This window comes from Crocodylus porosus, unplaced genomic scaffold (genome assembly GCF_001723895.1).
Source record: "Crocodylus porosus isolate Cpor-Errol unplaced genomic scaffold, CroPor_comp1, whole genome shotgun sequence".
Classification (NCBI taxonomy): Eukaryota; Metazoa; Chordata; order Crocodylia; family Crocodylidae; genus Crocodylus; species Crocodylus porosus.
The window spans coordinates 76858952-76870572 of NW_017728943.1; positions in this window are offsets into that span (position 1 = coordinate 76858952).

Consider the following 11621-nt stretch of genomic DNA (forward strand, 5'->3'; position numbering starts at 1 on the left):
AAACTAAACATCCCTTACTGCAATTGAAACCATTGTTCCATAATCTGTTATCTGCCACTAATGAAAACAGCCGAGTTCTATCCTCTTTGGAACCATCCTTCAGGTAGTTGGAAGCTGCTATTAAATCCCCCCTCAGTTTGCTCTTCTCCAGACTAAAGAGACCTAGTTCACTCAGTAGGCCTGTATGAAACAGCTACTATTCACTCTGGATTCAGATTTGGCTGATTCAGAGGACAGTGATTTGATTTGGTGATTTGAATCACTGTCCTGATTTGATTAGGCCGAATTGGATTTGGTGATTTGGCCGCTGACAAATCTTCGAATCTCTGAATCAGCCAGGCCAGGTCCATCTCCCACCCTCTCCCAGCCCAGCAATGGCTGTCCCACCTGCCCCAGGTCCCAGCACTTGGGGGAAAAAAAGCCTAGGCTCAGCAGGTGTTGCTAGGTGGGGGGTGATCCCCACTTCCCCCCACTGAGCCACGCTGAATTACCTACAGCAGCTGGAATTTTGAGCAATACTCCACTGAGGCATGCAAACACTGACACCATTAAAGTGATACAAAAGCATTTAGCCTGCTTTAAAGTGTTGTGCACACATGCCTCTTATTTCATCTACACACACCGCTCCCCTCTGGACTCTCTCCTGTTTGTCTACATCCTTTCTGTAGTGTGTGTGTGGAGGGGGGGGGCAAAACTGGACATAGTACTCCATGGACAGAAGTGGCCTCACCAGTGCTGAATAGAGGAGAAGAATCACTTCCCTCAATATGCTAGCAACACTGCTACAAATGCATCCCAGTATGACGTTAGCCTGACCTGCAATAAAGCTACACTGTTGGCTCATATTCAGCTTATTGTCCACTGCAACCCCCAGGTCCTTTTCCGCAGAGCTGCTGCTTAGCCAATCAGTCCCCAGACTGTATCAGTGTATGGGATTGTCCTGTCCTAAGTGCAGGACTTCACACATGCCTTTATTGAACCCTATGTTAAGTCATGAAATGGGATTCAGGACTAGTGTATAAAGGATTGATGTAACAACTTGTTTGATGAATGACAGAAAGGCTTTATTTACTACAAGTATCCACTGTTAAACTAGCCTAAAGCAAAGCAAAATCCAGTATATTTATCTGTAAACGTGATAGTATCTTACCAATACAAGTGAAGAGGTGGTCTTAATCTTGTCAGCTTCTCAAGGATGGATCTGGTCACCAGCAGATCAGCTGGGTGCAGTAGCAGTTCTTGTCAGAATGATTTCTCATTCTTTTAGCACACACTGTTGGCTGTTTCATTCCTCTTTTATATCCTTTAGTTCAGCACTTGAAAGCATTCTTGTAGTTGTATAAATCAAGAAAGAATCCCAAGCAGTAATTAACAGGAAAATCCTGTTAATCAAACTGTTAATTATTGGTTACAATTCCGATTGAATCACTTTCCTCAGTAACAAGAAGTTATGAATTTCTACTAAGTTGGAACATATTAAGAAATTGATTAACAGCCAGGGGAAACACAAGGTTTTTGAGAAGTCATCTTTGGAGTACACCTGCAAACTTGCTGAGGGTGTGCTCCATCCCATCTTCCAGAACACTGATGAAGATATTGAGCAAAACCAGCCCCAGGACTGTCCCCTGGGGCACTACACTTGATATCAACTGCCAACTAAACATGGAGCCATTGATTACTATCCTTTGTGCCTGATGATCCAGCCAGTTTTCTATCCACTTTACAGTCCCTTCATCCAACCTGTGTTTCTTTCGCTTGCTTGTGAGAATGTTGTGGGAGACTGTATCACTACAGACATGATATGCATTTCCATCTTTTTAATTTGATTTTATGTTTAATGTCTCTATTTGATCCAGTGGGGCAATTATAGCAGGGCAGATGATGCTGCTGATTTGCCAAGGAAAATGTCAAACTTCTGATTAAAAAACCTCCTGATATATGCCGGCTGAAAATAGAACTATTTTTCTTCTGAAATGCCAACAACTTGACTGCCTCATAGGAACTGGGAAATCCCGGTAACAAACTTGACACCCACATGTATGCAGTTTGTGATCCCACAAAGAGGTTTGTGGCACCACAAACTGCATGTACCAGCATGTGTGGATGTGGCATGTATGGCATTTCAGAATCAAAATGTTGTGTCTTATGTATGCTTGAAGATTAAACTTTTATATTTAATTATGTTATGGCATGATGTCAGTTATAATGGAAAAAATGCAAATTGTCTATCAGAAACAGACACATTTTGGGAAAACCCAAATATGAGGGCTGTGTGAAATTTTGCTGGATGTTTTGTATTGAAGCTGTTTCGACACATTTCAAGCTTGAAAAAACAAAATTCAAATGAAACAAAAGGATTAAAAACAGCTTTGAAACGAAACAAGGGCACTTCAAATGTTTCAAGTTTTGAAGCTGGGCTTACTTGGCTTCATTGCCAGGCTTACCTGGATCCGGCATGTAGATCCAGGGGATTGCACCCCAAGGAGGTGTCTGGCACAGCCTGGCAGCCCCCCCAAGGGTGTGAGACCCTGGATCCATGCCTGGGATGAGAGGAGGCTGCACTGTCGCCTGGGACCAGTGTTGGGCGCGGGCTGTGCTCAGCCCTGGAGATCATTGCTGCTGCTGCCCAGGCAGCAGTTGCAGCCTCCCCTCATTCAGGGCACAGATCTGGAGGCTTGCACACATGGGAGGGCTGCCAGGCTGTGCTGGACTACTCCCAGGGGTGCAAGCCCCCGGACCTGCACGCCAGATGAGGGGAGGCTGTAGTTGTTGCCTGAGACAGGCAGCAGCAGCAATCATCTCCAGTGCTGGGCACAGCTTATGCCCAGCGCCAGTCTCAGGCAGCCTTCTTTCATCCGGGGTACAGATCTGGGGCTTGCACCCCCAAGAGGGCTGTTGGGCTGTGCTGGACTTCTCCCAAGGGTACAGGCCCCTGGATCTGTGCACTGGATGACAGGAGGCTGCCGCTGCTGGCAAGTGTCAGGAGTTGTGCTTTGAAGAATTAGAGGTGCAGTTTCCCAGAAACCTCTGTACCCATCTCCTTGAAACTTGGCAGGCTTCATGCCCTCAGCTGGGGCTACCATACCTGCACTCATAATCCAAATCAGGCAACAAATGACAACGTTTTAGACATTTTCATAATTCCTCATTATAGCCTATGGGAGAAACATCATAGTGCGTAGAAACAGCGATTGGTTTTGACGAAATGAAATGGGACAGTGCTTCAAAATGAAATGAAACACTGTCCCTTCAAAATGGCAAAATGCATGTCAAAATGAAACAATGGTGTTTCGCACAGCCTTACCAAATATTCCTTTAAAAAAAAAAATGCTGTGATGGATATTTTAACTACAGATTTTGAGTACTACCAATTTTTAAATGTATTGCCTTTTGGCATTTAAAATAACAGCTAGTTACATCACAAGCTAGGATTTGCAAAAGACCTTAAGAAAAGTCAGCATCCAACTCTTGCTGAATTTTAATGGATCTAATTCAGTGACTTGTTTTTAAAATCCCAGCCACAGGTTGTGTTCTCAGTTAGTTACACAAACTTTTAATCATTGAAGTTCCCTGGCCAGGCCCTCAGCTTGTTGTGCTACACTGGTTCATACAGGCTGAGGTTTAGGTCATATGAAATGTCATTATTGTAAACCAGCATATAGGTAGAGAATTGGACTCATGGTACTTTCTATGTGGGAATATCAAAATGTTTTACTAAGGTATATAAACATTATCTCAATTAAACAGAAATGATGGCATATATTTTAGTTTTCCTGTATGTAAAGTATGGAAAGAGTGGTTGCCACCCTTTTATAGGGTGTTCTGAGATCCAGGGAATAAAAGCATTGTATATAAGATGTACAGTACATGATATTAAATCTACAGGAAGCGCATTATGAGTGCTACCTAACTTGCTTGAATCCCAGTCCTGTACCCTACATTTCTAGATTGTGACTCCTCCTTTATAGTTCCATTATGTGATTCTTTGTTTTTCTGATATGGAATTGGGTAAGTAGAACCATATGATTAGATGTCTAAATACCATAGTTCCATGTAGTAAGAAATGACCTTTATGTCCATTGAGATTAATTCCTGTTGACACTTCTGAAGAGCAACATACATAGTCTTCTTGCCTGAGTGGCTAGGTCAAGATTTTGAAGAATGCATGTAAAATTGAGCCCCACTGTAGGAGAGCATATAAGTATATGTTTAATTTTCACAACATAAGCTTAAGTGGTGTCCTGAATAAGGAACCTTTCCTGAATGGATAAAAACCCTTGTCCGTAAATATGGCTTTTTCATGTACTCCAAGAAATGTGAATCCTCTGCTTGGTATGGTGCCTTATTTGAAAGGTGAAACATTTGCAATTTCCACTTTTGTTCCCATCATGCAGGGACTATGTTCCACTGATTAGAGCAGCAGTCAAGTTTCCCATTTACTTTTTCTCACTCTGCCAATGACATACAGTACAATTCTGGACAAACAAAGTCCACTCTGTGTGCCTCATCTTCCCCAGCTGTGAAAATGAAGGTAATAAATCCTATTCATCTTTGTAAAGCTTCTGGACTTCTTCTGAATGAATGGTGCTGCCAAAGTGCAATTTATCAACCCCTGTTTAATATGCGCATTTCCTCAGTGTCACACTGTGAAGCCACAAACAGAAAATGATGACAATAAATTGGGAAAAAGCTGTGGGAACAGACAGTCAACTTAAGGAGAAAAATGCAAATACCCTGAGGAATAATTAAAAGAAGAAAAAAACACAGAAATATGTATGGCATGCACCAGCAAAACTGCTTCAAAACCAAATTGCAGAAAAAATCCAAAAGGCACTGCTGCATCTTATCATTAATTCATAATATTTTTTTCTTTTAAACTAACAGTGATTCATTTCATATCCTGGCACTTTGTGCTGTGGCTTCTTAGGACAGGAGGTGGCACAGAGCATCCTGATGGTCCAATGTAACCCATGACATCCTAAAATCTGTTTTATGGCATTGCTGCAGGGTGAGGACCCTTTTTTCCTTTTTTCTGATTTATTCCTGGAGAACTTAAGCAAGCAATTTCTATTCAACTAGAAAGAGAGGTTTAAGTATGAGTAAACATTATGGTTGCGGGCACTTATTTTACAGTTAAACTTTTATTACCAAAGACACAAGTCAGAAAGCATAGCATACATTAAGCTCAAGTCAGTTCCTTGTGCAGTGATTAGATTTCTCACATTCATTGGTTAGAACAGGCGATTGGGAGCTAGGACTCCCAGCTTCTATTTTCAGCGGATTTGTTCTGTGACCCTAGGCAGCTTCACTTCTTTGTAGCTCAGTTTCCCTATCTATGAAATGAGGATAAGAATGAGGCATTATGAGCTTAAGGCCAGATTCTGACACCTTTAGTCATTAACTGAGTAGCAACATTGATTTCAACTTGAGAAAATGTAACGGTAGCTGGCCATTAATGTTTACAAAGTGTCTGGATGCTATCCTGATGGATTAGATTAGATTTCAATGCTCAGAAATGAAGCTGCTATGAAGACTTTTATTAACACTTTTAAAAGAGTTTAGATAAAGAGAGTGCTTTGAGAGCCCTGGATCCATAAGACACAGAGAACCCTGATGATGGAAAGAATTGCACCGAGAACAAAAAAATAGGATTGAGTAAAAGAGCCACTCACACCACAATGGAAAGTGAAGGCTTGGTACATACAAAGAATGAGGACTAGGGCTGAGTGAAAAATGAATTTTTCTGTGTGGTGGCTGAAGTGAGAAATTAAAAATAATAATAATAAAGAAGATCAAAGTTTGATCCTTACTGATATTGTTCAAATGAAAAAATGTCCAGGGTCAAACCAAATCATTTAATTCAGTGGAGAGAAAAATATGTTGTTTCATTATTGAGTTATTTTAGCTTTTTTCCTTTTAATTGGATAATTTTACACAAAAGTGAAGTTTATGTTTAGAAACAAAAACAAAAATATTTTGACATAGTCAAAATAAATCAAATCACTCACAACATGCTAAAATGGACAGAAGGATGAGGTGGAGAAAAGGTTTTTCCCTGTTTCTAGCTGACACTATTTGTCAGACTTGGTCCAAATCCACAAAGTTTGGAAGCCTGATTCCCCCCTGCCCTTCTCCCCTTCCCGATAAATGATTTTTTAAATGAATGTACTGTTCATTGAAAAAAATCACCCAGTTGCAACAAGGACTCTTATATAAAAAAGTTTACAAGAAAAATTCTAGATTCTGGACTGACATCTGTAATTCTGCAAATGATCACAGACACATTCTGCAGATGTAGTTTTTGAGCATATTTACATTATAGTTGGCAGTGTCTCTCCATATATAGTGTAGTATGCATGACCACAGTTTCTGAGTTGGAGGACATAAACACAGACCATGTCAACTAGTTCTCATACTGCCTAGGTATTAACTCAGAATATTGTTCTGTGTCCTTTTCTGCAGAGCGGCCTCTGAAAAGAATTTGGAAGAGAAACATTTAAGGAAACAATTTCTATTCAACTAGAATGAGAGATTTAAGTATGAGTTAAAGTTATGGTTGCGGGCACTTATTTTCTCTGCAACTCCCCTGCATAAGATTGTGTCAGAGTTTGGTCCCATATACACTGACTATCTATGTGTGTTAATAAGAGACCCAATCCTGAAAACTTTATGTATGATAAGCTTCTTCCTGTCCCTAAGGAACTTCTTCCCCCATGGGACAGCTCTTGTATTGGTCAGGTTCAGTTTATGGATTCATGAACAGAAGACACAACTATGACCATCAGATCTAACCTCTTATACCAGCAGACCATATTTTTACTTTGGAAGCTGGATTAAAACCACTCTTTAACAAGGATATGTATACATGTTCTTATGTAGAAAACCAGAAGCAATGGTGACTTCACCACTTCTTTCTGTAAGTTGCTCTATTGTTTAATTGTCATTATTCCTTGTGCCTTATGAAAGTGTTGAATTTGTCCAACTCCCAACCGCTAGATCTTCTTACACTTTTGTCTGACAGACTGAAAGGTCCCTCGCTATCAGATCTCTTTCAATATGCGATTTCATATACACAGTGATTCAGTCACACCTCCAGGCAACGTCTGTATTCTGCAAAGAGCAAGGCTTCTCCTTACAAATAGCACTCCCCTTGTCACCTATAATGGATCAAAGGAAAGGCTACTCACCAAGCACCAATCTCTAGAGCAGTGCAGCCATTGAGGAAGGGGAAAGAATAAAAATACTTACAGAGATGAATGTGGTACTGAACAATATAGCCTCTTTGTGGTGGTGTTGCCAGCCTTGGCCATTTTCATGGGGCCTTGGCTGGCAGCAGTGTGGCTAAGCAGAAGACCCCAAAGCCTGTTTATAAGTGACTGTAGAAGGAACCTTTCAAGATGTGACAACAAGCTTGGTCACTCAAGTAAAAGAAGCAATCAACATGTCCAGCTAAACTAGTAATGAGATCCAATTAAATAGAGCACGAGGCCTGAAAAGAGACATTATAAGGGAAGGCCATTATTAAATAATCCAAACATAGTATATCATAGCTTTTCTTAAAATGTTAGGAGTAGTGATTGATGTAATCAAATTTATTAGATGCTGTTTAGGTATAATGGATATATTTTTTGTTAAGATTCTTAGATAAGTTGAAAAAACCAAGCAGCCTTCTTTATGGAAGACCATAAACTTTGGGGAAGAGAAGGTGGCAAGCAGTATTTCATGATGGTGAAGCAAGGAGACAAGGCATCCTTCTGTCCAGAAGTATAATTTTCACAGGAACATAAATCCCAGCTAACTGACATCTTTCATATTGCACTGATTCAGTCCAGTTCCAAAAATGTCAGTAAAAATCAAGTTAAATAAAACCAGTCAGAGATCATTTGCTAGAATATTTGAATAAGCCATCTATATATATAGGGTATAGGATGGAGAGAATTTTGGACAATTCTGAAAATTCAAGATGACCTGCTGTTAATATGTGCACCATCTTCCTTTTCCCTCTCAAGTCCTCCCAGTTGGTATATATAAGAATCTATGCTATGCTGTCATAGGTAGCCAAATAGACTTTAGGAAACCTGTTTTTGTGTTTTAGGCCACTAAAAGTTGGCTTGTAGACTGGTTTCTTACCTCTTTTATCAGTAGCCAACCCCCAATCTTAAACTGTAATCCAGATAACAATGGGGAGTTTGGGGAGTCCCTGTCTTCATTGCTGTCAATGTGCCAACCCAAGAAAGGTGTGGGCACTTTGGTGAATTGGTCCCAGTGCTGCCCCGTACAGAAGGGGTGCTACTATGCATTCTTTCCTGAGGGAAGTCTGTTCCTGGCTACACTCTCTTTTTCACCCGCCATAACTTTGATGGAAAACAGGAGAACTGGTTTAGCTGGAAAACAGCACTGAGCCAGGAGAAGACCACAGTTTGTCCAGCCAGCTCCTACACTGAATGCTAGAAGAAAAGTTTGATAGCTTGACCCTCAGGGGTCTATATTGGGAGTTCCTATACTCCTGCCTCAAGCCTCTGTGTGCTATCAGAGTCTAGTATCTGCCCAGCCAGCTAGAAGTGCGGTCCCAGCACCATGGTACTTATTACTTTCCCTCTGTTGGCAGCAGCCGGGAGGGAACTCTGCCACCAGGCAGGGAAGGGAAGGTGTGTGAGCAGGGCTTCCTTCTCTCCCACTCCGTCAGCTCTGCTACAATTGCTTAATGTGGTCCTCCATTTTAGTGCCTTCACTGCTTTTTGTGGTGCATGCCATCAAGATCCCTCAGTCTTTTATTCAGTTCTGTGTATGGTTTGAAAGGGGATTTTTCCTGAGTAAAAATGGAGTGGGCATTCCAGATCGGGCCCTAGAACAAGTGATAGCATCACTGCACAAACAACATATTTTTGAGTATTCAGTTTAAAATTGTAAATATGTTAATGCAGAGAAGATACTTCTGTTTGGGCGTTCCTGATTACTGTGGGAGAAAGTGATTTCAGCCCCTAAAAAACAAAGCTGATGCTACCAGCTGCTGCTGAGCTGCATGTCTCCCCTCACATCTCATTCATTTTTTAAATACAGTGTGGATACTTCACCTTAGAGTGATTAAAGACTCAGAAACTGTGGGCTAAGCATTTCAAACAGGGAAATGATTATGTTGTGGGGAAGGCAGGAGATTGATGGTGCATGAGCAGCTTCCAAGATCATGCAGGCCTTGATATTGTTCCCAATCCATCAAAGACATCTCTCTGCAACCCCTCTGGTATTCTAGGGTTTATGTTGTTAGGAGTGAGGAGCTTGGAGGCAGCCTAAGCATGGGATACAGGTGGAGCAAGGAGGGGCCAATAAGGAGCTGATGGAGATTAATTGTTCACAGTGGTATGGGAGTCAAAAACTTCACCTAATTATGAACAATTTAGGAATAAATAGGAAAGGAGCATATTGTATGACGATAAGTATATAGAATAAGTTTCCTGGCAAAGTGAATGAATGAAGCCAAGAAAGCAAAAGATTTCCAGAGGCACCTAACATACTGTATCAAGTCATAGAATACGAAAAAAATGGGGTTGGACGGGACCTCAGGAGGTCATCTAGTCCAACCCCCTGCTTAAATCAGGACCATCCTTGACTATATCATCACAGCCAAGACTTTGTCTGGCCGGGTGTTAAAAGCCTCCAAGGATGGAGATTCAATAAGCTCTCTGGGTAGCCTTTTCTAGTGCTTTGACTACCCTCCCGGTGAGAAACTTTTTCCTAATATCTAACCTAAACTTTCCTTGCTGTAATTGAGACCATTGCTCCTTGTTCTGCCACCACTGAGCACAGTTTAGCTCCATCCTCTTTGGAACCCTGCTGCAGGTAGTTGAAGGCTGATATCATATCAGCTCTAAGTCTTCCCTTCTCCAAACTAAATAAGCCCAATTCCCTTGGCCTCTCCTCAGAAGTCATGTGTCCCAGCCCCCAAACCATTTTTGTTGCCATCTGCTGGATTCCAATTTGTCCACATCCTTTCTGTAGTGAGGGGCCCGAAACTGAACACAGTACTCCAGATGTGGCCTCACCAGTGCTGAATAGAGGGAAATAATCACGTCTCCTGATCTGCTGGCAGCACTCCTACTAATGCAGCCCAGTATGCTGTTAGTCTTCTTGGCAACGAGGGCATGCTGTTGGACAATATTGAGTTTCCTGTCTACTCTAACCCCCAGGTCCTTTTCTGCAGAGGTGCTTCCCAGCCAGTCAGTCCCCAGCCTGTACTAGTGCATAGCATTCTTCTGTCCTAAGTGCAGGACTTTGAAATTGTCCTTACTAAACCGTATGAGATTTCTTTTGGTCCAACTGTCCAATTTGTTGAGGTATCTCTGAATCCTAGCACTACCCTCCAGATATCTACTACTCCTCCCAGCTTGGTGTCATCCCCAAACATGCTGCGGGTGTACTCTATCCCATCTTGCAGGTCATTGATAAAGATACTGAATAAAACCAGCCTCAGGACCAATTCCTGGGGCACTCCACTTGATGCCAACTGCCAACTAGACATCGAGCCATTTATTACTACTCTTTGAGCCTAACAATGGAAAATTACTAAAAACACACAAGCTTCTGAAAGACTCCATTCAGAAAAGCATACTAGAATCCATATACTCATCCTATTTATCTGAACTTCCTAAGGATGCAAAACTTGGCTGGAAAACTAAAGACTTTCTGGTGGCAGTTGGGCAGTTGGGGAGCAGGAGCAGAGGGAGCAGGGCACACATGTGCCACACACACACGTGTACCCCCTTACCTCGGCCGCGGAGGCAGCAGCTGTGGAGGAGACAGCGGTGGGGGCAGCAACAGCTAATTCCCTCTAAGGTAAGTGGGGCAGAGGGTACAGCACAGCTAAGGCAGATCCAGAGGGGAAGCCCTTCAGAGCCCTCTTAGCTCACCTGACAGGGAGCCGTGCTCCCGAGCCATGCGTGGGCAGAATGCGCGAATAGTGTGCGCAAACAGGTGCACTCTGTAAGGGCGCACCGGCGTTTGCGCCCGCATTCACGTAAGGCAGGCACGAGGTAGCTGCCCAGAGCAGCACCTCCAGTGAGCAAAAGCAGTAGGCACAGCTCTGCAGACATGGTGCAGACGCGGAGTACAGCTGTCAGGGGCCCCGCCCTGGCGCTGCTGCCGGCCATCAGCTATTCTGAGGCCTCCACCTAGACAGAGCTCATGGTGGGGTCGGTGGCCCCTTGCCCCCTGTCTATGGGGGGGGGCTCGGTGGGGTCCTGGGGGGGTGGGACCCGGTGGTCCCCTTGCCCGTCCCTCCTCTGCATGACTTCGGGCCCTGGAGGAGCAGGTGAGGGAGCTCCAGGCTGAGGTGAGCAGGCTGAGGGGGATCAGGGATGCAGAGGATGAAATTGATGCCTATCTCTGTTCTCTGCAGGCCTGATCACCCACTGTACAGCCCCCACAGGAGATGCATCCAACACAGGAGTGGCAGAAGGTGTCCAGATCCACAGCTGCTAGGCCTAGAGCGGTGGAAGCTCCCCAGGTTCACCTGGGGAACAGGTTTGACACCTTTCATAGATTTCATAGACATCAGGGCTGGAAGGGACCTCAGGAGATCATTGAGTCCAGCCCCCTGCCCAAAGGGCAGGAAGTCAGCTGGGGTC